Below are 25153 nucleotides of genomic sequence, written 5' to 3'. Positions count from 1 at the left end.
CTCTCTCTCTCGCCCCAAGACTCCAGAGGGGAAACTCAACCAGCCTCTGGAAGATGCTTGTGAGTAAGCTACTCAATCTGTTTAGATATTTAGCTGGCAGTAACACAGATGCATGATCAAAAGGCTACCTCAGCCACACTGTTTGCTCTTTAGGATTTCTAAGATATTGCTCAATCCTGTGCCCTAGTTTACCCTACCCCTTGTAATCAATAAAGTTCTCCTTTGTGACTGGTGTGGGAGACTTATTGAGGGGTGGGTCTAAATTATGCCTAAGAGACCCCTTAGGTCTGCGGACTAAGGGAGACTTTACTTTTTGCCCCCTGACTTGGGGAAGTGCCCCAAGTGCCTGTACCGGGTCGAGTACCCGTCGGACTATTAGGCCTGTGTTTCCCCGAGGACACAGGGCTGAGACAGTCCCTTCTCGGGGTGGGGCAGCGAAGTTACCCCCAGACTAGCAAGTGTGCTCTGGGAGAGGGGTCGGCCGGGCATAAGGCGCCCCTAGGGAGGCATTTGGAGCCTGGAAGATGGTCGGGCGCAGGGAGGTGGGCGGCTCAACACAGAAGCGCCCCCTACTGGCCCACCATAGTGCCTTTTAATATGTAGTCTAAACCTACTCTCTCGCAAGGTATGGCCGTTATTCCTTGTTACTCTGGGAGGTGCTCGGGGGAACAAGGTCTCTCCCAAACCCCGCTGGTCCCCCCTAGTAAGATGGCTACCAGGTCCCCCCTCAGCCTTCTCTTGTGAAGGCTGAACAGGTTCAGGTCCTGTAGCCTCTCCTTGTAGGGCCTGCCCTGCTTCCCCTAATCATGTGAGTGGCCCTCCTCTGGACCCTCTCAATGCTGTCCACATCCCCCCTGAAGTGCAGCACCTAGAACTGGACGCAGTACTCCAGCTGCAGCCTGACCAGTATCTCATAGAGAGGGAGGATCACCTCTTTCGCCATGCTTGTGATGCATCTGTGGATGCACAACAAGGTACAGTTAGCCCTATTGACCATGACCTCGCATTGTCAGCCCATGTTCATCTTGGAGTCAGTAATCACTCCAAGATCTTTCTACCACCGTGCTCTCGAGAAGGGAGTTTCCCAGATTATAAGTATGCTGCTGGTTCCTACTGCCCAAGTGCACTCTGCACTTGTCAGTATTGAAACCCATCCTATTTTCTTTAGCCCACCCCTGTAACCTGTCCAGGTCCTGCTGTAATCTGTCCTTCCCTTCTAGCATGCCCAACTCACCCAAAATCTTAGTGTCATCTGCAAATGTAAAGAGGCTGCTCTTCACCCTGTCATTCAAGTCACTAATAAAGTTTCATAATCTGTTGGTGAAGTATGCTGGAAACACAAAGTTCCATGAAGTGAAAGACAGCCCTTCTGGGGTAGAACGTAGCAGCTGCTAAACAGTACACAATGACATAGCAAAAGCGTTTAAGAAGATGTGAAAAATACACCATTCTTCCAGAGTATTGCTCAGACACACAAAGGCTACATGCACTGCAACAACCCCTAAGGGTGATCCACAGATTACTAGCAGTCAGTTAGGCCATGTAAGTAGGCCACAGTTAGTACATGGACCACACCATGCTTTGTCTGTCTTCATCATGTTCACAGTGAAAAATCTGATAACAAGGCTGCAGTGATCCATGAGCAATATTGAGTGTTAACAGTAGCCTGACCATATGGAAGTCCCAGAAATTATCTGGAAAATGCAGAACACTGCCCCACTCTCCCACTGCACTCTCACAGTTCGACAGGGGCAGGGGTGTGTGCTGGGCAGGTAGCAGTGCCTGCCTGTCTGCAAGGTGCTCTACACCACTCCAACTCCCAGCCAAACTGCACCCCTGCATTTCTGGGATGTCCATTTATAGTTCCCAACAGCTGATTGATACTAGCCTTTGAAATCCAGGACTGTTCCAGCTAAAATGGAACACATGGTCACCCATTAACAAGCCATTAGTCCCAATTCTAGAGAGACTCGTGAGCTGGTATGTTGAAAAGAATCTCTTTTTTTGGTCGGGTTAAGCTGGTTGACATCCATTGTACAGCTGCACTTGATAAGAGCAACATCCACTTAACAGAAACATTTCCCTGGGAACCCTTTCCCTACCAGATATTCAGATGATACTCTCTATAAAAGCAATAGCTTCATAGAAAAATCATAGTGTTGGGACTTCATGTTGCTACTAACAGGCATCTGACTGCATTATAGCAACAGAAATAATAGAACATTATGAAGTTACATAATTATTAGAGCATCAATAGTACATAAGAAGTAATACATAACACATGCTCCCCTGCTTCACCTATGCCCCCGTCACTTCTTCCCCCATGCTCCCTCCTTTACCATGCACCCTTTCTCCTGCACTTCCCCATGCACTGTGCTCCCCTTGCTCCATACTTCCCCATGTTCTACATTTCCCTTTCCCTGCACTCCCCCTGCTTTGCGAGTCCCTTTCCCCCTTGGTCCTCTCACATCACAGGCCCCTTTCCCACACTTTCCCATGCTTCTTCTAGCTACTGCATGAGCCACTCTTGCCCCATTCTGAGCTGCAGCAGCTGTTTGCCTGACCTGTACCTGGGTTTACCTACTATAAACAAGGGTTTATAGTATAGTATAACAGTAAAGAATAATACAGTAGTAGCTGTAGACATAGTAATAGTAGTAATAGCAGCATCAGCATCTAGGGGGCTCCATTTTGCTGAGAGCCGCACACACAGTCAGAGACAGCCTGTGCTGCAAAGAGCTTTCAGTCCAAGATGATGTGGGTAGAGGATGTGGGGGAGGAAATAAAAATGATGTGACTGGCCTGAAATCACCCAGGAGCTCTGTGGCAGAGCAGGGAACCTGAGCCATAGCCACAAGGCTGCCTTGCAGAGATGCACAGTCCTTACCATGTTGCAAGGGCAGTATTGTACAACATGCGCAAGGCACTGCATTGCCTGAGTGAATCAGAGAACATGAAGACAGGGGGAAAAAAGCCTAGTGATAGCAGCATAGCACCTGAGAGGAGGGTATTAAATTCTGTCCAAACACCTCCTGCTCCAAAGCATTCTTTAAAAAGCAACAAGTGAAACTATAAGTGATGGGGTGAGCTATGATCATACAAGGTAAAGAATCCAGCATACTGGTATAGCAAGGCACTGAAAAAAAACTATCAACTAATATTTCCCTAGGAGATGTATTGAATGAGAGAGGTGAAAGTGCATGGGCATTGTGTTACGATTTCAGCATTCGATCATTCTTCATTGCTCTTATTAAATAGGTGCAGCATGAAAATGTCACATTAAAGAAAGCTTACAAACATTCCCCGGGAGAGAGAACGTGGCTTAGCATATGGAGTGTTTGTCAGACAGCAAGAGCAGAATTGTGTTAAAAGCTTATTGTATGTGTTGTTTTTAACTGAAGTGGAGAGCAGGCCACCTCCTTGTCTGGCATGGATTTGGACTGCACTGCTGACATGGAAGTGATTGATTTCAGAGTGGTGAGACTGATTTCCACCAGCTGAGGATCTTGTTCAACTTCTTATATTTTGAAAAGACCATACAAATCCACCCCAGCCTCAGAGCCTTGGGTGCCTCACACCATTGCAAATGCTAATTAAAGTAAAAACATACCCCTCAGAGCATCAAGAAGCTCTCTGTTGCCAACTGACAATAAATATGCAATTCAGTAGAAGCTCAGTTCTATGAAGACAGCAGCAGGAAGTGGAAACACTGAAACCTAAATAACCAAGGATGTTCAAGTCGCTGGTCACTGGGCATATCTACATGTTCATTAATGTGCATTAGGTAATGCGTATTAAATCTAGTACGTCCATTGTGAGGTGCGAGAAAAATGCCCATTAATCTATTTTCATGTGCATTAGCCAAAGAACACCTTTTTTGTGCTTTAATGTGCATTAAAATAGGCTAATGAACATTAGCCTATTAAATATTATTAGCCTATTAAATATTATTAATAAAACATATGTGTAGACATGCCCACTGAGGGCCATGACCCTGTTTGTCTCTCTGAGACCGAAAAGAGCAAAGTTAGTTTCATATTGTTGGTCCAAGACATGAACCAGTTATGTAACTAGGGCAGGGTGACCACAGAAGTTTCCAGCTCTAGAAGGGGAAGGTGTTGGAAAAATATCAGCTGCCACCACAGCCACACAATTACACTGGTGGCAGAGTGATAGCCAGAAGTTGCTGTTGCCCCCATGCATCCCACTGCCATGGCATCCAGTTGCTTTGTTACACCTTTGACATGAACTACAAGTCTCTATCATGACCCTGTGCAGACTGTGGTTTGGAACTGTACTTCAAAGAGGCTTTCTAGACACAGGACATTGAGGAAAGATGAATAGATCCAGGTATGATGCATTTGGATGTAACAGCTGCAAAGCTTGCCTGGCTGCAAATCGAGTGGGTAAGTTGTCCTTAAGAGCTCTGCAAGAAAAGTGCGACAAAATTTGCAGAGGGTGTACATAAGCTTTACCAGACAGGAGGGTATGTGGTGCATGGTGTATGCTTCCTATTGGAGTGTTTAAATTGTGACCAGGGCCCACAGTGCAAACTGGGGGCTCTGATTGGTTGCTACTGAGCCATAAAAAGTGAGGAAAAGAAAAAAAATTAAGAGGAAGAGAAGCTTGGAGGAGGAAAAGAAGGAGTGGATTCCAGCCCTGGAGAGAGGGAGCACAGGCTCAGCCTAAGCCATGGGAGACCAAGCTGAAACTTGCCCTGGGAGCAGGCACCAGGATGGGGAAGAATCTGTGTCATCCCATGAGAAGCTGATTCCCCACCAGGTTTTGTGCTGTGCAACCAGGGACCCAGGTGCCAGGGAAAGAGTGGGGAGGGGTTGGTAAGCAAGGCTGTTAGGCTTGCTGGGAATGGGAGAAGCAGCAGAGCCCTTAAAAGGTTAATGGCCAGGCTGTGAGTTGTGTCTGACTAAGGGTGAAATCTGAGCTGGGAGACCTGCAAAGGAAAACCCCTGTCTACTGGTGGATATGCTGGGAGGGGGAGAAGAGGGAGTGGAGTGAAAGAAAACAAACCAGCATGGGTGTGTAAGGGGACACCTAATCACCTGTGTTTTCAGTAAGTGTATTTTCAGAAGGCAACTGAGTAGGAGAACAATCTGCCAGTAAATAAACGGAGCCTATTGCCTGCAGTAGCTGTCTTAGAGCTTGTTTCACTATGTTACCAGGAATGATTAAAAGACCCATTTTCCCCTGAGCTGTAGAAGCCTTGCCTCCGCTATCTAGTGGTGGATCACAGCTATAGCTGTGCTGGTATTTAGTGTTATGGGAAGTGGATTGTGCCCAGAAGGAAATCAATTGTGTTATGAGGGGAACTGTTTTAAAGCTCTATAACAAGGTGAATTTAGTTATTTAGGTTGTTTAACACAAGTAGGACCACCCAGTGTGCTGGAATTATCTACCTAATTTTGTAGCTGTGAATTTTATCTAAATTGTTAGTTTTGTTATTAACTATTGTATTATATTGTTGTTTATTTTTTTTCTGTATATAAGTTGGTTGTGTGTAACAAAGGATAATGTGTTCATTGGGTTCAAAGTAAATTCCTGGGCAATGAGGGTGAGGGGCACACCTCTCCACAGAATACCTCAAGCAGTAGTTTCCCTGAGGGGCTCTCAGGTCTACTAGTACCCTGAGGACCCAACATCTGGCACATCACCTGGCTGTAGCATGCCAGCACAGGTTACATGGAGAAAAGTAGGTTGGTGGTGGTATGATAGCAGGTTTTGAGTATTTGAAAGGCTGCCATAAAGAGCCAGGAGAATAACTGTTTTTCCCTCATTGCAGAAGGCAGGATATGAGGCAGTGGTTTTAAGTGATGGCAGAGTAGATTTAGATTAAATATCTGGGGGGAGGACCTCCCTCACTGTTGGAACTGTAGGGCAGTGGAAAAAACTTCCTAGGGAAGTTATGAAATCTTTCTCATTGGAGGTTTCCAAGGAGAATCTGGACAGGCATCTGTCTGGGGTGGTTAGAAATAACACATCCTGCATCTTACCTGTACCTGCAAGATCCTTTCACCCCTGAGATTCTACGATTCTCAGCTGAGATGTGTGGATCACCAGAGAACCACGTGTTATCTTGCGCAAAGGCAGCTGGCACTGCATGATAGAAAGGAGATCCTCCTTCAAGCACCTTGGGCTCCAAGCGATTACCGAACATCAGAATATTGAAGACAGGGCTGTGAATGCAAACAGGGCTACTCAAGGGTAGTATTTAGGAAAAATATGGGTGTCAGACTCTTGTGTGCGTGCACACACACACACAATAAACTTCCATGTGTCTGTAGCCAAAACACATAAATACCAAGCCAATTCCTGTACCTTTTTTTACTCAACCTAGCTGCCAAGTCCCAAATGATACCAAGAGGCACCTGCCATGCAAAAGAATAAACTGGAAAAAACTTGTTTTCCATGTTAAATTTATAGGCCAGCACCAGCTCTGTCTCAGTCTCTCTTTGATTCCCTAAAACCTGTGGTACATCATAAATTCATCCACTCTAATTACTCATGGACTTCACAGTCCGCCTACCGTTGCCATGCTGTGCTCCCAGAGGATCCATAAATCAGAGTAATGAAGGACAGGCTGGTCTGAAACCCCACAGTACCTATTTTATTGATCTAGAATAACAGTATCTCAGTTCAGAGACAAAAATGAAGAGCTACACCGTAGCAGCAATGACTGGAATTCAAAGAGAGTGATGGAAGGAAAGGAAAAGAAAAGAAAGAGCTTTGGAAGCGTTTGATCTGCTTGAGATGCTGCTGCTTGTTGTACTTATGCACCATGTTACTAGAGTTTAATGTTGATATTGTACCATGGCTAGGGTGGCATACTGGTGGAGGCACCCAGCTCCCAGTTCAGCAGGGAAAATTAACATGCATCTGAGCAATCATGAGGGGACACAGTTAAACACATTGCTAGATCAGGCCCAGACTTTTGGCACTTTAGAGGCTCTAGCCCTTGGAGCACAAAAGGCACCATCACGTCTTCAGCCCCTTGGGAATGGTATTACACAGACAGCTGACGAAACGTTGTTCCTGTGCGTGGCGGTTCTTTACTAAGTGGGTGAGGCACACTAAGGTCAGAGGAGAAATACATGAAGCTTAATAATCTCAGAGACCTTCCCATAGGAGCTGGGATCCTAACTCCCTTAGCCCCTTTCCAATACTCAAACCTCAAAGCAGAGCAGGTTCCAAAGTGGGGTTTTGCTGCTTGCCTTTGTAGCTTTTCTTTATGCCTAGTTTTTACAGAGCCCCTTACTTCAGTAGTTTTCAAAGTGCTTTAGAAAGGAGGCTAGCATCATTAGCCTAATTTTCTAGATGGAAAAACTGAGTCACAGGCAGGGAAAGTGACCTGCCCAGGGTCACTCAGCAGGACAGTAGCAGAGCCAAGACTTGTACTCATGTCCCTGAGTCCCAGGCCAATGGTTTAAAAACCATGATACGCTGCCTCTACTTGTAGTGGCTTGAAAAGAAATCAACACCCACACTTCCCATAGAAAAATGCAACATTGTTCATACTGAAACATTTTTTGTTGCTTTTGACCATATTTCTGACAGGGAAATATTGAACCATTTCATTTGCACTTTTTCCTTTCATTTTAGTAACGTTAAAGTTGTTTGTTTCAATGAGAAAAACATGGCTTATTTCCACTTTCTCGTTTCCATTAATTTCAAGTTGGCCTTTATACAATTATGCAACTTTAAGCTGGCTGCATTCTTTAGCACAATACAGTCCCCAATGACATTTTCATATTTTCTATTCCTACTAATAATTTAGGCTTTCAATTACATTGAAATCATCTCGTTGTCTAAACACTTCATACAGAACATTTCCAAATGCACTCTTCATTTTCTCTTGCTTGCAGGGCTGAGAGAAGGCTACATTAATGGGATTAGTTTAACTATCATATAAAAAATAAATAATCAGGATATAAAGCCCTGCCTTGTATCATGGCAAAATATTGCCTTGCACTGTTACATGTTGCTTTGCTTTTGTTAAGTTGCTTTTCATGTTCAGTACACATTAACAACATTTCTATCTGCATATATTTATAGTCAGCTTTTATAAAGAGACTTCAAGGGTTGCACATGTCATGGGCTTGTCCAATACTGCCAATTATTTTGTAAGGGTTTTCATGTTACTAATTCAGCAAAATAATGCATTTTTTAAATTCTTCAAACATTAAATGAGAGTCCTTTCCAGCATATTACTTCTGGACTTTCAGTGTGAAAACTGGAAAATGTTGACTCAATTTGAAATGTTTTGTATGAAAAATTTGTCTTAGTCAAGCAGCCATTTTTTAACCAAAAATATGTTTTTTGGGGGAAAAGAATAAATTGGCTTCAATATACATACACAGGTGTCACCCTTGCTAAATCTGCATAGAAATTTACTAGCCCAAGTACAATGGATAACATTTTCCAAAGTAGTCTGCTGGCTTAGGCCCAGATCCTCAGAGACCTATTGGTACCTGCCTGCTACTGCTTTCAATTAGTCCCATTGATTTTGTTGGGAATCAGACACTTAGGGCCAGATCCTAATCTATACATTAGGTCCCTAAATGCAATCCTGTTCCACCCTTTTGAAGTCCTGAAAATACATTTAATTCAATTACTCGCCATCTTCTCTAACCCTTAAGATTGAGTCAGAAAAAGGCAACAATGAGGAACAGCCCTTCACCTACCTCCACCAATCTACCCACCCATCCACACATGTCTTTTCCATTAACTCTTTTTCAGGACTTAAGCCAAGTGGACCAGAACTGCACTTAGGTGTCTAAATCCACCTACACATCCAACAGGCGCAATCTGACCTTTAAATATTGTTCGCAGAGCTGGGCCTGAGATGCCCAAGACCCATTGACTTTCATTGAGAAACTAAGCTCCTAATTCACTTCTGAAATGGGACTTGTATGCATCGGGCTGAGGTGCTTTAGAGACTTTTACCAAGTTTCTATTAATTCACCTTTATGGTGCTTATAAAGATAGAAAAATGGATGCATCCAGAATTGCAGTGACAGAAGTTCAGCCATGCTTGGTGGGGGGGTGAGGCCACCATCCATCACTGTGATCCTGGATGCCAGTGAGTTTTCAGTGCTCATCAGCAAGTCAGTGCAGCTCCACATGTTCTGTGAGCTCTATGAGCTCATTCATGCAGCATCTACCCGGAGTACCTGCATTAAGCTCCAGACCCTGTTTCTGAATGCTCTTCCTCTCCTTCCCCCTGCACCCTCCCCCTCCCCAAATTCACTAGCAGGAGAAAGGAAGTAGTGCACAGCCCCCCAGCTCTGGAAAAGCAGGAGCTGATCCTCCTGCCACTGCAATTGCCACTCTCCCTTCTTTTCCCCTGCTGCTGAATTGTTAGATGGCAGAGGAGGAAGAAAGAGAAAAGCGAAGAGCAGCAGGCTCCAGAGCTGCTTGGAAGGAGGGATTCTGAGAAGGCTCAGGCTCACAGAGCTCAAAGCACATCTGGAGCTCTCAGCAGGAGCTGCACTGATATGCTGGTGAGGTCTGAGAGCTCAATGCACATGCAACACACATCCAAAGAGGGGGAGTGAGATTGCACCACGGCACCCCCTCTGGATCTGCCCCTGGAAGGTTACAACACTTCATTCACCCACTGATAAAAACACAACCTTCTCTTTATGAGCTGGCAAGCAGAATTCTACACGGCGGATGCATATGCATGTGCATCCAGGAGAAGCTGGATTCTCAATCGGTTTGTAACTTCTCTCAAATTAATGGAGCTACACTGATCCACACCAGCTCTGGGCAGGTGCATTCAATCCTCCTTAGCTGAACCCATCCAGTATGTATTATGCTTACACATATGTTCGTGGTACATGTTCTGCTAGCACTGAGTTCAGTGGAGTTGTACTAGCAGGTATATGGGGCTTTTAAACATCAGAAGATAGACATTCCCTGAGCTGATGCCATTGCAACTCTACAGGCTTGCGCCAGAGATTAATTACATCAGCTAGACCTGTGGTATAAAACTGCCCCCTTTGAGACATATTCCACTACAGTGGGGAGAACAGGGGGCAAAGGCCTTTGAAGTATAAAATTGAAATCTTTAATGACTTGATGAAAAAACACCAAAAATGAGCAGGATGACACCCTTAGAGACCACTTCAGCTGCTGCTTTCTCAGCCAGGCTCTCTTTTCTCCTTCATGTCACCCTGGCTCAGAGAAAGGACACAGCTAAATCTCATCCAGGGCTGACATGTTCTGGGCTGAACATGGATGTGAGTGTAAATTCTCCTGGCTGCAGTTCCTACCTGTCAGTCAACTACCATTTGCGGCATGACAGCCCGTATTTTAAGGGGGAAGAGCAGGGCTGAAATTATTCGCTGCTGTTTTGAAGAGCAGCTTTTATTTTGGTTCAGAGTGTGGTGGTAGGGGGAAAGGAAAGGCAGTTCCTCTGTGTAGACACTGAGCTGCACTTTACTAGTAATTGTTTTTGAGCAATATTACCCAATCAATACAGTCTGAAATATGCCTTTGTTTGGGAGGCCAGCATTTCACTCAGAGCAGCACTTCTGAAGAAAGCCCCAGTTGCGGTGGGGGAGACTCGCCTAAGTTTGCCAGCATTAAAGACTTTCTGTTATTTAGCAAAACTTTTCAAACATGTGTAAATTGCAAAGTTGCTGTGCCAGGCAGTGGTGCCCTCAAACAGGCTGTGTTGCTCCTGGCAAGCTATCTCCTAAACTGGGAGCAACATTCCTACATTTGTGCAGTGCATAGGGCAGGGTAGTTAACGTAGCTAAGTAGCATGGCATGTCTGAAGGCACAGCTGCCTGGCATGGTATGTATTCAGTGTCATTACACCATTATGTTGCAGCACATGTGGCCCAACATGCTTCATAAGCCAGGGTTTTCTGTCTTGCTGTGATATGCAGTGCTTTCCCCTTTTTCCCACCAAACACAGTCAGTTCCCTGACATACCCAGTAAAAAGGATGGGCAGCCTAATGCATTGGCCTTCATACTGGGTGTCAATCAAAAGATGTGGGCTGTATCCCTGCCTCTAACAATGCTTTCCATGAGTAGTCACTTCACCACTGTCCCATCCTGTCCTTTGTATGGTTAATTGTTATGTTTAGCTGGCAAAGACAGGTGTGGGGAGCTGTACCTTTTAGAACAGTGGTTCTCAACTCGGTTAAAATCAAAGCAGCACTTAGAAAATGACAGCTTTTCATTTTTATGCATTTCTTGACTACAGAAAGAGACCAGCAATTTTCTGTTACAAAGAATTCAGAAGCACTACAGCAGGACAGAATAGTTTTGACACTGTGGATTCCTACTTGAAATACCTGGGTTTATCTTGTGAGTTGTGTGTAAGTGTTTGCAAACCTAGCAATGCTAGTGTTGCATGGCACTCCATGGCACTCTTAAAAAGATGTCATGGCACCTCAGGAAGCCCTGACACATTTAAAATCACTGTTTTAGAGGGTCTAGCATGAGCCTGCTGGACAGGGTGGTTGTGCTGCTCAGGGACTCATATGCCACAGCCACAATGCAGATCATTGAGCACCCAGACACTGACAGACAGCCTGTCTCTGAGTGATCATTGAACAACATACAATCTCCAAGGGGCAGGGAAGAAGTAAGGCTGAGTCAACATCACCTGTACTGCAGCATTCCAGAATAGGGCTGGCAACCTCTGGCTCCCAGGCTGGGTCCAGCCTGCAAAAAATTTGGAACTGATCTAGGAAAGGCTGACCCAGCCTGGAAGACTTGGTAGCACACAGATGCACCAAACCTCTGCAGCACCCTCCTCCCTGCTGCTCTATGTGCCTGTTTACCATCACTGCACAGGGGCCAGGTATCTGCAGCAAGGGAAGTTCTCTGGAGCAGGGTAATGCCTCATTGCAGCATCTCCAATGTGATCCAGAGGCTGACTGCCAGATTGTGTCCCTGTCTGGAGCAAAGGCAGATCACAAGCAACAGGGATATATTCACAAGGAAGGAACAGACTCCCAAACATGACTCCTCCATGGAAATCATGCTTTGATAGATCTGATGTCAACTTATTGATTCATAGATTAATAGCTTGTAAGGCTGGAGGGGACCTAGGAAGATCATGGGGTCCAGCCCCCTTGCACTAGGCAGGAAAGACAACTTCTAGACTAGATGATTTCTAGACTAGATGATTACACCACCTCTGGAGGGATTTTATTCCACAGTCTGGACACCCTAGTTGTGAAGTAGTTTTTCTTAGTGTTAAGCCTGAAATGTTCTTCCAAGAGTTTGTGACCATTACTCCTCGTTCTCCCCAAGGATGCCCTGGTGAACAGTTGCTCACCAAGCCCTTGATGTACTCCCCTAGTGTAGCAGTAAGCTGCTACCAGGTCCTGTCTTAGCTTTCTTTTCCTCAGGCTGAAGAGTCCCAGATCCCTCAGCCTTTCCTCATAAGGCTCACCGTGTGAGGCTCTGATCATATGGGTGGCCCTTCTTTGGACTCTCTCAAGTTTGTCCACGTCCTAGTTAAAGTGTGGTGCCCAGAACTGGATGCAGTACTCCAGCTGCGGTCTCACCAGTGCTGAGTAGAGCAGAAGAATCACCTCCTTGGATGTTACTGTTGTGGACTATTGTGTTGAGGCTTTCAGGAACTTCATAAACACATGCTGCCTCAACAAAACTTTGCTCACCAGACAGATTTTTCCAGGCTCTTACAGCTCCATCTGTCACTCCAGCCCATAGGGCATAAACTATGGTTGTTTCTGTTGAGGTCTTCAGACTTTCTGAACTACAACTTCTCTTGTGTTCTGAACAGAAAGCTTTTAGGAAAATTCTTAGGCCAGTTCCAAGTTTACATGTGAATTACCTCTTATCTTCCCCCGTTGAAAAAATAAATTGCAGACCTCTGTTTTACCCCTTCACAGTCATCAGAGAGTGAAATCAGGGACCATTAGAAACTGGCCTTATCTGTGCTCATTTTCATTACAATTTAGAACATCTTTTATGCACACTGAGCCATATCCAGAGCTGATGTAAATTAGCTCAGCTCCATTGACTCCTGTGCTGACACAAACAAGCTAAGGAACTGGCCCATCCCAGCTAGGATTGCACCTGCTTAACCAGATTTGAAAGCCGTGCTCTTGTACATGGTCACACTCATCAGAACAGGGGACCTGCAGGGGCTGTATGGAACAATTAGCAAACAAGCACACTGCACCCAAGTCCTTTTAATAAATGACGGAAACCAAGGCAAGCAGCACAGGACTGAAGACAAGTCAATGAAGCAACCATTAAAAATCAGGGAAGTGATCCTGGGAATTACTCTTCCACAAGCCTGTCACCAGTAGAACAATGACATTAATCACAGTAGGAAGCATTTCAAATGTTAAGGTCCTGCTTCTAATTTATCATCAAGCCAGTTTACACCATTGTACTCATGTAAATGGGTCATAAGTGGGAGTCAGGCCACGCAGATAAAATCTTTTCACAGAAGCTGAGCCTTCTTTCCTTACTTGCATTGCATATGATTTTACTATATGGGTTATTGTGAATAGAAGCTGTTAAGAAGCAAAACATTACTGTGTGTATGGGTAACAGGATGTGGGCCCACTTAAGTCCAGGAGTGCTGCCTTTATTTTTCACTTAGAAGTTAAATGGACTGATTCTTTGCCATTTATTAGACATCTAAGCAGACTTAGGGGTTAAATGTGATTCTGTTCCCTCTGTTAGAGTCCCTGAAAACCCATGAATGCATTAGCTTTTGTAACTCACTGCCTTCATCTGATGCTTAAGACAAAGTCACATAAAAGCAGCAAAGAGGTGAAATACCCATCCATCTTTTGCCTTGGCTGTTTTTCAGGGATGCAAGCTGAGTTTTATAGAGTCATGCTTAGGCACCTAAATCCACTGATGTGCCTCACAGGTAGACAAGGATATGGCCCAAAATGTATTGCTTCTCTGTGTGTGTGTGAACAACTGGAAATGTAGTGAATGGAGGAAAAATGAAACTAATGGGTCAGATCTTCTATTGGCTTCATTTACCCCAGCAGAGCAGCTGGCCCATAACATATTTGGAGCATAACCCACCACTGAATAGAGAGTTTCACAAAATCTTCCACTCAAAGTTAATTCAAACCAGTTGTGATGTGGAGGCTGCCAGGGAGACTGGAAGGACTTTAAACAAAGTGTTGCTGATAAATGGCAAAGTATAGAGTCAATGGAGGGGCACAACAGGAGATCTATATTTAGTTTCTGTTAAAGATTATGAAGAGCAGGCCAAGTTTACAGTAGTGAACTTCATCCCTGTAGAGGAGACCTAACCAAAGGCCAACATTGCCAACTGTCTGTAAATTTATGGACATTCCTTAAATAACTAGGCTAAAAACACCTGTCCATAAAGTCCATAATAAATTGAGCTGTCCATAAAAGCACAAAGCCATGGAAACTGATTAATGCTTCATGGTGGGAAAGAAGCTGGATGCAGCACTGGAACACAGACAAAGAATAGAAGTGCCACCTAGTGTCCAAGCAGGAGCACAGCACCCTGAAGGGAGCTCTCCTCAGGGCTTTGTGAATCACAGGACACCCCATAGCTCATTCTGCAACCCCCTACCATGTGCTGCTGCTGCTGCAGTCGTTCCTGGTGCTGCCTCCCATCTGCCTGTCATATTTCTGGGTGACAGGTAGGCAAACAGTGGTCCTTCATTAGGGGTCTGTGCTGGAATGGGTGGAGTGGGGTTGGTGGGGGAGCATGGTGAGGGGTGCATTCAGGGATAGAAGGATGTGAGGGGGAGTAAGGGACACTTGAGGTATAGGCAGCAGTGTGTGAAACTTTTGCTGCAGTCAAGCAGGGTTGCCCACCCAAGAAACATTTTTTTTTAACTGATAATCTGCACTTTTTACTGACAGCCAGACTTTTTTACTATGGTTTGAATGTAGCCCTTCTCCAGGGTCTGGCAGAAGGATTAAATATGCATTATGCCAATAAAAACATATGTAAGTAAAATGTTTGGTAGTCAGTAAAATTTTGCAAATTGTTAGTATTAAAAACTTGTCTAAAGTCAGCAATCTTACCAAGGGCCATGCACCATCATGGTGTTAAGCGACCTCTCAACACTGGAGGAAGGGTAACTCCAAAGAAGCAAGGAAGAAAGAAGAGATGAGCTGCATCCAATATTTCCATCATAAGGACCCTTCCAATATATTTTCATCATCTAACAGGATGGAAACTTGAAACATCAACATTTTTTGTGGAATGAATGTTAAAAAAATGTATGATACAGAACATATCAAATAATTTCATTTGGACTGTTTCAATCAAAGAACAAAACACTTTGACTTTCCTGGAATAGAAACATTTCCTTTCAGCATGCTGAAACACATTGCAGCAGCAATCTGCATCTCATTATGGCTAGAAGACAGTTGTAGCTCTGTCCCTCCTCTCCCCGCTCCTCAATTCCTTTTTTCTCTGGGCCATATTCCTTGGCTACTTCCACTTCCTATATAGTCTTCAAAGTCAAATGGGCCCTGTGCATTGATAATGTGTTGTGAAAGGTACATTATGGGAGATGTGGTCTTCTAGAACACGGCAGAAAAATAAAGTCAGAGCTACAACTACATCAAACAATATGCCATAGGGAAATGAAGCTTAATTATTTTTTAAACAATTCAAAACTAAATATTTTAGGCCCTTTCATAAAAACAAGAAGTTCCAATTTTAATGAATATTTTATTGATATATTTGTTGTGGAATCTGCACTGTCCATCAGCAAACGATTGTGATGGAGAAATCTTGCCCAGCTCTCATAATAATACATGGCTGATACAGAGTGAAAGTTTCAGTCCTCTCCAGCTTCCTTTGCACCATATAAGTGATGCAAAGGGGAAGAATCCCCATCCCTAGCAGTCTGGTGTGCTCTAGTGGTAGAAGAGTCCCCACAGGGGTAAAGCTGTCTGATGCACCTTCCTTTCTGTAACCCACAATGCTCAGAACCAGCTCCATCCCACTTATCTCCTGACATTAGCCAGATGCTGAGTTCCAGTGCCAGAGCTGAAAGCCAGCAAGAAGTGTTCTACATGCTGTGCAAGTTAACTTGTCTTCATGCTGACATTGAGTCTCTTTTTCTCTCTCGTTCCTCACAGGCTGATCTCCATGCACTCTAGCTAGGCATTAATTTGTGTGAGTCTGGAATCACCTCCTTGTTGGCCTAGTACTTAGACGTGTCTGAAATTTTGTTCAAAGTGATTGTCTCCAAGCTTCTAATCAGAGTAACAGGTCTATTGTCTCAGTGATCAATGCCAATGTCAAGCAGTGGAAATAATCGCTGGGAAGTGGATGTGACAGGCTATGCTCTTTGGTCTGCCAGATGCTGTCTGCTGGGGAACTATAAATGAATGGAGGAGATACCATAGAGACACACAGAGAGTATTTTTCTCCTCTTGCTACAGTGCCAAACATCCAACAATCGCTTCATAAAAGCAGAATGGAACTGTAAAAAAGAATTCCATAATAACATGTTTTTTCAGGCTCTCCTGAGGGTGAGTGAAGATAGAAAGGATGTTATTCCTAAACTCATGCCAGATAAAGTTTCTATTGTTTCACATAACAGGTGCATGGCCAGAGTTCTGCTTTCAGTTACAGCAGTAGTATAACAGTGGGTGGGTTAGCAGGCCATGAGGTAGGGTCACTGAAATCAATTGGGGGGCGTGTATCACCCTCCTGTCTCCTGCCCACCCCATGCCCTTCACATCCTGCATCTTCACTACAGTGGCTCCAGCTGTGGCAGTAGGCTAGCCATAGCAGCAGTAACAGTGCCCAGGATGGTGGCAGTGCATAGTACAGGAGCGACTATTGGAGGTTTGCTAATGCTGGGAGAAATTTTGCCTTTTTGTTTTTTGCTTTTTTTGCTGCTGAAATTAATGTTTAAATGACTGCTTAGCACACTTGTCAGCAGCAAAATAAAAGGTGGCATTTCCCCCTGCAACAGTGAACTTCTAGCTGCTGGTGCCTCTCCTACACTGTGCACCATCACTGCCCAGGGTGCATTAGTGACAAGTTACTCCTGTGAGTTACAGGTGTGTGGAAGGTCTATGGAGTTAGTTTAGATTTACACCTGTGAAAATGCAAACAGAATCAGTTCCACTGCATTTCGACTGCTCCCTGAAGTAATACATATTCATTGTCAGCACAGGTATGTTGCAGTGTAGTTCCTGTTTAGAAGAGCCCATAGATTTGTGTGACAGTGTGGTAAATACTTCAGCAAGATTGGCCTCAGATGCTTCCCAATAGAAGATGATGAGACAATAGCCCACAGAGATGCCTTAGAATGGCATCAAGAAACTGCTAAACCAGAGCTAGCAAGCACAGCACTTAAGCATATGCTTAACTTGAAGCATGCAAGTGGCCTCAGTGAAATTCATTGGACTGTGCAGGTTCTGAAGTGTTTTGCTGAATGTGGCTTGTTATTCCGTAGATGCCAATGCTGTTACTGCATGGAGCAGACAGTCTGGAACTTAGAAGAAGAAACAGGTTCTAGGAGGGCAACATATGGAAGAGACACCAACAGGTCAGTATGTATGGATATGGCTGGAATGCTAATGCCAGTTGAATCATCCATGTAATTAGCTATCCTAGTAAAGAAGCCATTTAATTTGTCAATTATGGAGTCCTCTCAGAGAATCCTTCTCTTTCCCTGCTTACTAGAAAAAATGAATAAAGAACTTTCCCATAATACATAGACTAGGAGGCACGAAATTAAATTATCCAGCAGGAAAGTAAAATGAACAAAAGAAAGTACCATATTGCATACTGCATAACTTGTGGAGCTCATTGCTCCAGGATGATGTGAAGACTCATAGTATAACCATGTACAAAGAAGGTTAAGATTCATTTAAGGAGGATGGGTCATAGGATCATAGGACCTCAGGAGGTGATCTAATCCAGCCCACTGCTCAAGGCAGGATCATCCCTAACTAAACCATCCCAGCCAAAGTCCACTAGGGGATACTAAACATAACAGTCAAGAATGTAACCCTCAGGTTCAGGACATCCATACACCTATGGGTCCTGGTGATTGGGTCTTACAGGGAATGAATCCATCTACCCATGTCCTGTATCTTAAACTCTGCCTCTAAAGCAGTGGTTTCCAGCCTTTTTAAGTAGGAGATTACCTTTGGCATGTAAAAGAAACCCAAGATCTACCATGCACAGCTGCCCTCTCCCTTACCACCCCCCCCCCGCCACCGACCAGTTAAGTCTGTGGGGAGAGATGTAGAGGGGGTGCAGATCAAGGCAGAAGGAGAAAAAAATTGGGGGGCACGTGCCTCCCCAGCAGGTAAGTCCCACCCGGCCAGGGCCCCACTCAGCCTACCCCACTCCTGCCTCTGCAGTACTGTCCCTCTCTGCAGGGGCCTCTGTCTAGCCCCTGCCCCTTCCTTCCCCAATGAATTGACCTCCTGGGCTGAGGCATGTGTGTGCATGCACACAGACACTCAACACCCCCCTCCCTGCTCCAGCCTCAGATCAACTCCAAGAGGCTCTGAGATCTACCGGTGGATCAAGATCCACTGGTTAGTGACCATTGCTCTAAAGCTTCTGCCTCTTGCCACTATCAGTGAAAGGACCCAATGGATCTTTGGTCAGACCTAGTATAGCAGTCCTTCTGGTATTACCAACAGTCCAAATAATAGTGCCTTCCTTATCTGTAACAAGGTGGGAAGGGAAGCAGTCTTCATGGTTTTTGCTCCATCTCCCATGTTGGTGAGTGGGAAGTGGGTGGACTAGGGCAGGGACTAGCGGGGACTTTACCTTCCCATGCATTAGCTAGTGCAGCTGGCTGGCAGGGGAAGTATTCTGCACCAGGAATAGGGTTGGTGCCAATTTCTTCCGAAAACCCTCCAAGGAAAAAAGGCGCAAAATGGGGGACCAGGAGTCGCAATCTGTTTTGTTCCTCTTGCTCAGCCATTATGACAGCATCACAATGAGCTAAGGCTTGTGTAGAATGATATCTCTGATTCTCTTTAGTACATGAGGAGAGGGAGGGGAATGGATCTTCATTGATTATGCAGCTCATTTGGAGAGAGTGAGAGTAAACTGAGTATAAATCGCACTTTATAATCCTGTTCTACTCCTGGAGTTGGGTAAAAGTGCCTTGGTTCCCCCATAGAGAAGCAGGTTGGATACTCTATTAGTGAACATAAGGAAATGCATAAGTGTTCACTGGGAACAGTCCTTTTGGTTATTAGTTTCTCATTAGGCTAATTGTGGGTATTGAGTGGGGTTGTCATAGGGGATATAACAGTCCATTTGTTTTTGATTAAGAAAGAAAGGAACAACTCCTGGGATCTCTGAGTTTTAAAGTTCATTATCCTGACAACTGTATTAGAATTTGTAGCTATGATAAAGACAGGCAAACTCTAGTGTGATTTGGTAGTGCTACTGTAATGTCTACTGCTCCCAGCTGAGATCAGGTGCCTCATTGTGTTAGGCACTGCAGGGCACAAAGCTGTTCCACAAGGAACCGCAGTGTGTAGCATATCAGGCCATTGGAGAAGCCAGCCCCAGTTTCACTCTGAGGGTGAAGTTAAACATTACCCTTAGACCATACTGAATCTGTAGAATGTTAAGTAGTGTTAAAATTAGACTGTGCTGTGAGCAGTCACAGGTTCAAGATTAATACCATTTCTGTCCTGCACAGTTCTGACTTGCCACTAAGCGCATTTATACAAATACCTTTTTGTCCCATGACATGCTGGATATCCGGTGGGTTGGAGCAGACTCAATCAAGTCTTCTCTGCATGCTAGCCTGTGGGGATGCTGGGACCTGGGCTACCTGCAGCCAGCCTCTGGCCACTGCATTACACAGAAGAAGCCTCAGGGCAGCCACAGCGGCCTGCCTTCACCCCAGCACCACTCCCTGGCACCACCTCGCTATGCAGTTCCCAGGCAAGCACTGTGCCCCTGCTCTGGGTACTAGCCCCACCAGCATACTGGGGCATCTGCAGCCAGCCTCTGGCCACTGGGTCCTGCTCCAGCTGGGCCCAGGCCACCTGCCACAGCCTGCCCAGACCCCAGTGCTGGTGCCTGACCCAGCTTCACCACACACCTGTCTGTCCTGCTCTGTGCCCCTCTGCTGGGTGCTCTGGCACCTGCCCAGTCTTTCCAGCACCAGGACTGTTGCATGGAGGCCCACTGAGTCACTGAGGGAGCCATACTGGCATCCTCCCCAATGCCATACACCACCTGGGGCCCTAGCTGGTCCCAGGAGGAGACCACAGATTTTGTTTTGCTGTGAAGAGAGGCTGAGGTCCTTAGTCAGTTTACACAGAGCAGGCACTCTAATGTGCACATATAGGAGGGCCTGTCAGGCTGCATGTGGGATTGAAGGCACAACTGGTTGGCACACAGGTGCCCCATAAAGGTCGCGGCCTTTTGGGCACAGTGGGCCACCATCACTGATCACAACTGCAGGTCAGGGGCTGCCTGCAGTCCATGACCTTTATGAGGCAAGTGAATGACATCCTTGCACTCTGGGACCCTGACCTGGGTGGCCTGCCTGAGTCTCCACTGTGGCCTAGAACCCACAATGACAAGTCACTAGGGAAGGGCCCCTTGGCTGGCCAGATGCCTGGGCCAGCACCCTGCCCTGTCACCTCCAGGTGCTCATCCCTGCCCAGGATGCCAACCTGGCCTTGGAACCACTGGCCTCCAGCAGCTCCAGCTCCTCCTTGGAGAAAGCCCTGCCCGGGCAGCCAGATGCCATGTGCCTTCACCCCAGGACATTACTGGGAGCTGCATATCTTTGCCAGCAATGGGAATTAACTTGGGCCACTGGACACACCTGCCATGCCCACCTGGCACTGCACTGTGGGGAGGGCCCTCCCTGCCTGGCCTGCCTGTGCTCTCCCTGGCCACTGGACCCCCCCACCTCGCAGCATACAGGGAGGCAGGAGACAGTGAAAATCTTTATTAAGCAGCCTATGCCGCTGAAGCTAGGTGGGGACAGGCCTCTCACATGCCAAGGAACACATTGATGCCAGCAGTGATGTCCTCCTTGCCTGCAAAGGCAGAGATGTGTAGCTTAGCCACAGGTAACTCATCAGGTGGTGGCAGAAGTTTTATGGCAAGGAGGGCTTGCCCTCCACACCATCGAAGCTCAGGGACCTGTGCCACGTTCACAGGTGTGCCAGGGCATAATGGTGATCAGTAACATGAGGGCATAGTGGGTTGGGCACTCCTTAGTCCACACAAACAGCTATTTGTGCCATGACCAGGACACTTAAAGCAGAAGCACACTCAGTGCACAGATCTGGTATGGGTGGGGGCTTGCCCCAGAGTGTCCCAGCCAGCTGGGAGCCCCTTGCCCCCACAGTCAGGCACCATCTGCTTGGTGGCAGCACAGGAGTCAGGCTGGCCTACAGGAAGAGGGTGTGGCAGAGTGGCTGTGGAGTGGTGGCAGCAAGTGCTCTGTGGGGAGAGGGGGTGGGGAAGGGACTCTGTGGAAATGGGGGAAAGGGGAGATCTGGTCTGGTGTGGAGGAAGGAGGGGGGATGGGCTCTGTTGTTGGGGAGGGAGGGGGAAGGGGGATCTGTGTTTGTGGATAGGAACAAAGTGCTTTCTAAGAGAACTGTCTGCAGTGAGTGTGGTGCTGGGGATGCACAGTGGGGTGGGGGTCCATGGGCAGCTGTCCAGCCAGACAGTGCAGGAACAGCTGGTCAGCCGGTCCCTGTTGCATCTGGTACCCTGGTCTCCACTGGTAACTGAGGGGCTCACCTGGGGCCTTGGCAATGCGGGGGGGTGGGAGGGAGGCACCACTGTCACTGCTGCCACAGCTCCTGGTATCAGGTGTCCTCCACCCGCTGCACCTCCTCCACCAAAGCCTCACAGAACAGCTCCCCTCAGGCCTCACAGATGTTATGCAACACACAGGCTGTGATAATGACCATAGGGATGGCCAGCATCCCTTCAGGCACCCACAGGCGCACTCTACCATGGTGCAGGTCTGGCCCAGGCATCAGTTGAAGTATGCCTGGCAGGGGTCCAGCTGGCCAGTGTAGGGCTGCATGAGCCAGGGGAGGAGTGGATAGGCAGGGTCCCCAGTGAGGCCATGCAGAGCCACCACTGCGCCCAGCTGGAGATCCAGCACCCGCAAAACAAAACACCTACTCTACACCAGGGCTGGCAGGGCAGAGTTGAAGAACACAGTCATTGTGGGCACTGCCTGCCTAGCTGGCACTTACATTTGTGAAGGCACTGTGTTGGTCAATGACAGCCTGAAGCACAATGGAGTGGAAGCACCACTGGCTATAGTAGGGATGGTCACCGCAGGATGAGCAGGTGGTGGGGATGTGGGTACCATCCAAGGCTCTGATGCACTGGGGGAAGCCCAGGGTATAAAACCCTGCCACCACCACAAGGGAGTCATGCCTGTGGAGTACGATGTGCCCCAGCACAACTTAAAGGGTGCAGCACACCTCCAAGATGTTCTCCCTTGAAGTCACCTTTCCCACACCAAAGTGGTGGCTGACATAGCGAAGCCTGGCAGTCAAGGCCGGCTTGAGCAGAGTGATAGCCAGCCAGGTGTCCACAGGAACAGGCTGCCAAATGGTGGTCTTCTGCTCCACGTGCAGGCAGAGCTGCTCAAGGAGGTCCTAGAAGGTGGCCCGGTTCATCTGGAATGACTCAAGCTACTGCTCATCATCCCAGGTGGTCTGGATGACATGCAGACACAGTCCTGGCTGTCTGGGCAGGCCCAGAGGCTGCAGGAGGGCTGGAGGCCCAGGAGCGCATAGACAGCCCCATCAGTGGCATCCAGAAGCATGTTGTGGGCATCCCTGCTGGGGTCAATGCAGCAGCACAGGGTCTGAGCAGCAGCACCACATTGGCAGGGGGCCTGCAGAGTGAGTGCAGTGGTGAACAAGAGCCCAGAGTGGTGAAGATCAATGCCAGGACCTGGGGGTGGAGCAGTACAGTGCATTGGGAAGAGGCTACACAACAAAGCCACCACATGCTGCCACTGTGCTCTGCATACTACATCAAGCCAGGAAAGCTGGTATCCCGGGAGCAGTGTGTGGGGCTGCCTTTTAAACATGGCCTCTGGATGCAGGCAGCTGCAGCTGGAGCTTCCAGTTCCCCTGGCAGCAGCACAGGGGCAGTGCAGGGCCAGCCAGGGGAGGAGCAGATTTGCTGCCATGAGCAAATCTGCTCCCGCATCCCTGCATGTGTAGATGCCTGCTCAGGATGGGTTTACTCTAAAGTAAACCCACCCTGCAGCAAATGCACATGTAGATGCACCCACTGAGATGCAAGCACCTGGGAGCGGGCTTTGTGAGATGCCACGCTTAAAACTGACTTAAGAAGTGCTTTTAATATTGAAATGGATGGAAATTGGCAAATTGATAGTACCATTTGAATAACTGAAATGGCTGCTTCTCTAAGAAACATGTCTTAAGTGTACTGGATTCTGTTGGTATCCCCAAAGGGGAAAAACAGAACTTTGTTTATTCTGCTGCTAATCCTGCAGCTCAAACAGTCCTCCACTGAAGTAAGGGAAGGAGAGTAAGAGAAGAAAACATAGGCTTCCTTGAGAAGGAAAAGGAGTCTCATATCATAGTGTCAGGCTGTATGGACTCAAAATACAGGTTAAACATGAGCCATGTATTACACCAAATGATTTATTTATTTAGCAAATGCAAATCTGCAAAGCCAAGCAATAGCCCCCCATGTTAGCTGAATTCAGAGTTATTAATCCACCTCTTAGTTTGTAGAGGGGACACTCCTTGGTGATGTGTGGCGTTGTTTGTATCTCTCCACAAGTGCACAGTGGGTTAGCACTGAGACCCAGCAGTGAAGTTTGGCTGCACAGGGCCCTTGGCCTGTCCTGGACCTGTTTAGCAGGGCCCACTCTCGCCATGGTAGTTCAAAGCCAGCAAGTTGATAACTGGGATTTGTCACAAGGAACTTGTTTGTGACTTCCCATGATTCCCATTCCTTGATTCAAAGGTCATCTACAGACAAATCTTAGTCAGGGAGGATGTTTCATAAGGGGCATCAACAAAGGAAGGTGGGCCTTGGGTGGATCAAACAGGTCATGGTATAGTGGTAGGTAAGGTGCAGCACCAATAGTTTCAACCAACTTCTGGGTTATTATCAGTTGACGGATGTGTGGGGGAATGATATTTGCAAGGACAGGAAGCCAGAGGTGGGGAGTTGAGCGGAGGGCTCCAGTTACGATACGCATGGTTGCATTTAGCTGAGTGTCAACAAGATGTGTGTGATGACCTTTGCCAGACAGGTGTACAATACTCTGCTGCTGAGCATAGTAGGGCAAGAGCTGAGGTTTTGAGTGTTGTGGTTGCAGCTCCCCATATTGATCCAGCAATGATCCAAATGACTGCAATCTACTGGTTTAAACAGAGTTCACCACAGTATGAGTTCCAGCAACATCTCTGATGTCTGCCCACTAGGCTGCAATTCTCAACAGTACAAACACCATGACTGACTGGGAATTGAGTGCAAGTAAGCATATCATTATGCCTACTGAGTCAAGTAAGGTTCACTCTGAGGAAACATTAGAATTGCCAAGGGGAGGGAAAAAACCATGCACGTGGACACAGAAGGTAAACATTACAAAAAAAGCAGCAATCAAGACAACTCTGTTTTCACCATAATGGAATCCATGGGAACCAGCACCTGATTAAACATCAATCATTTGACTAAGACAAATAGGAAAAATACTTCTGAGCACTTGTCCACAAGTAACTAAGGTGTCCAATGAGGCTGTTTCTTAAGAAATGAGCCGCTTTAAAGCTGGAATGTCATTCCCAAGTAAATTGAAATGAAATGCTGCTGCAGCTGTGATTGTGTCTGCAGTGAAGACATATCTCTGTGTTCTGTTGGCTTTGCCTGGCAATTTGAGGGTCTAAAAAGAATGAGAAAGAGGCCTTTTCTCTTTCAGAATCTAATCAAATTGTGTTTTGTAACAGCAGCAGCAGTGGCAGTGCCAGGTCATTCCAAGCTAAAGCCTACGCTGACTCAGTTGACAAATTGGATCATAGCACATGCCTCTCTGGCAAAAAATAACTGCCTTTAAACTCTTTGACTGCTGCCTAATCATTCAAAAGTTTTACTCCCCTTTGCAAAATGAAACCTAACAGCTGGGGTTGCTAAATTTGCCAGGCTCTAAA

The 25153-nt window shown here is 46.6% G+C and overlaps 1 long non-coding RNA gene across 1 annotated transcript; it reads left to right on the top strand.

Annotated features, from left to right (window-relative positions):
* Nucleotides 1–1210: 1210 nt before the first annotated feature.
* LOC109316028 lies at nt 1211–21673 on the top strand. The gene is made up of 3 exons (XR_002102638.1): nt 1211–1304; nt 5091–5098; nt 21664–21673. It is a non-coding gene; the product is annotated as an uncharacterized LOC109316028 (long non-coding RNA).
* The last annotated feature ends 3480 nt before the right edge of the window (nt 21674–25153 follow it).

Source organism: Crocodylus porosus, unplaced genomic scaffold (genome assembly GCF_001723895.1).
Source record: "Crocodylus porosus isolate Cpor-Errol unplaced genomic scaffold, CroPor_comp1, whole genome shotgun sequence".
NCBI classification, from domain to species: Eukaryota; Metazoa; Chordata; order Crocodylia; family Crocodylidae; genus Crocodylus; species Crocodylus porosus.
The sequence above is the reverse complement of the archived record's forward strand: the minus strand, read 5'-3'. Positions and strand labels throughout refer to the sequence as shown.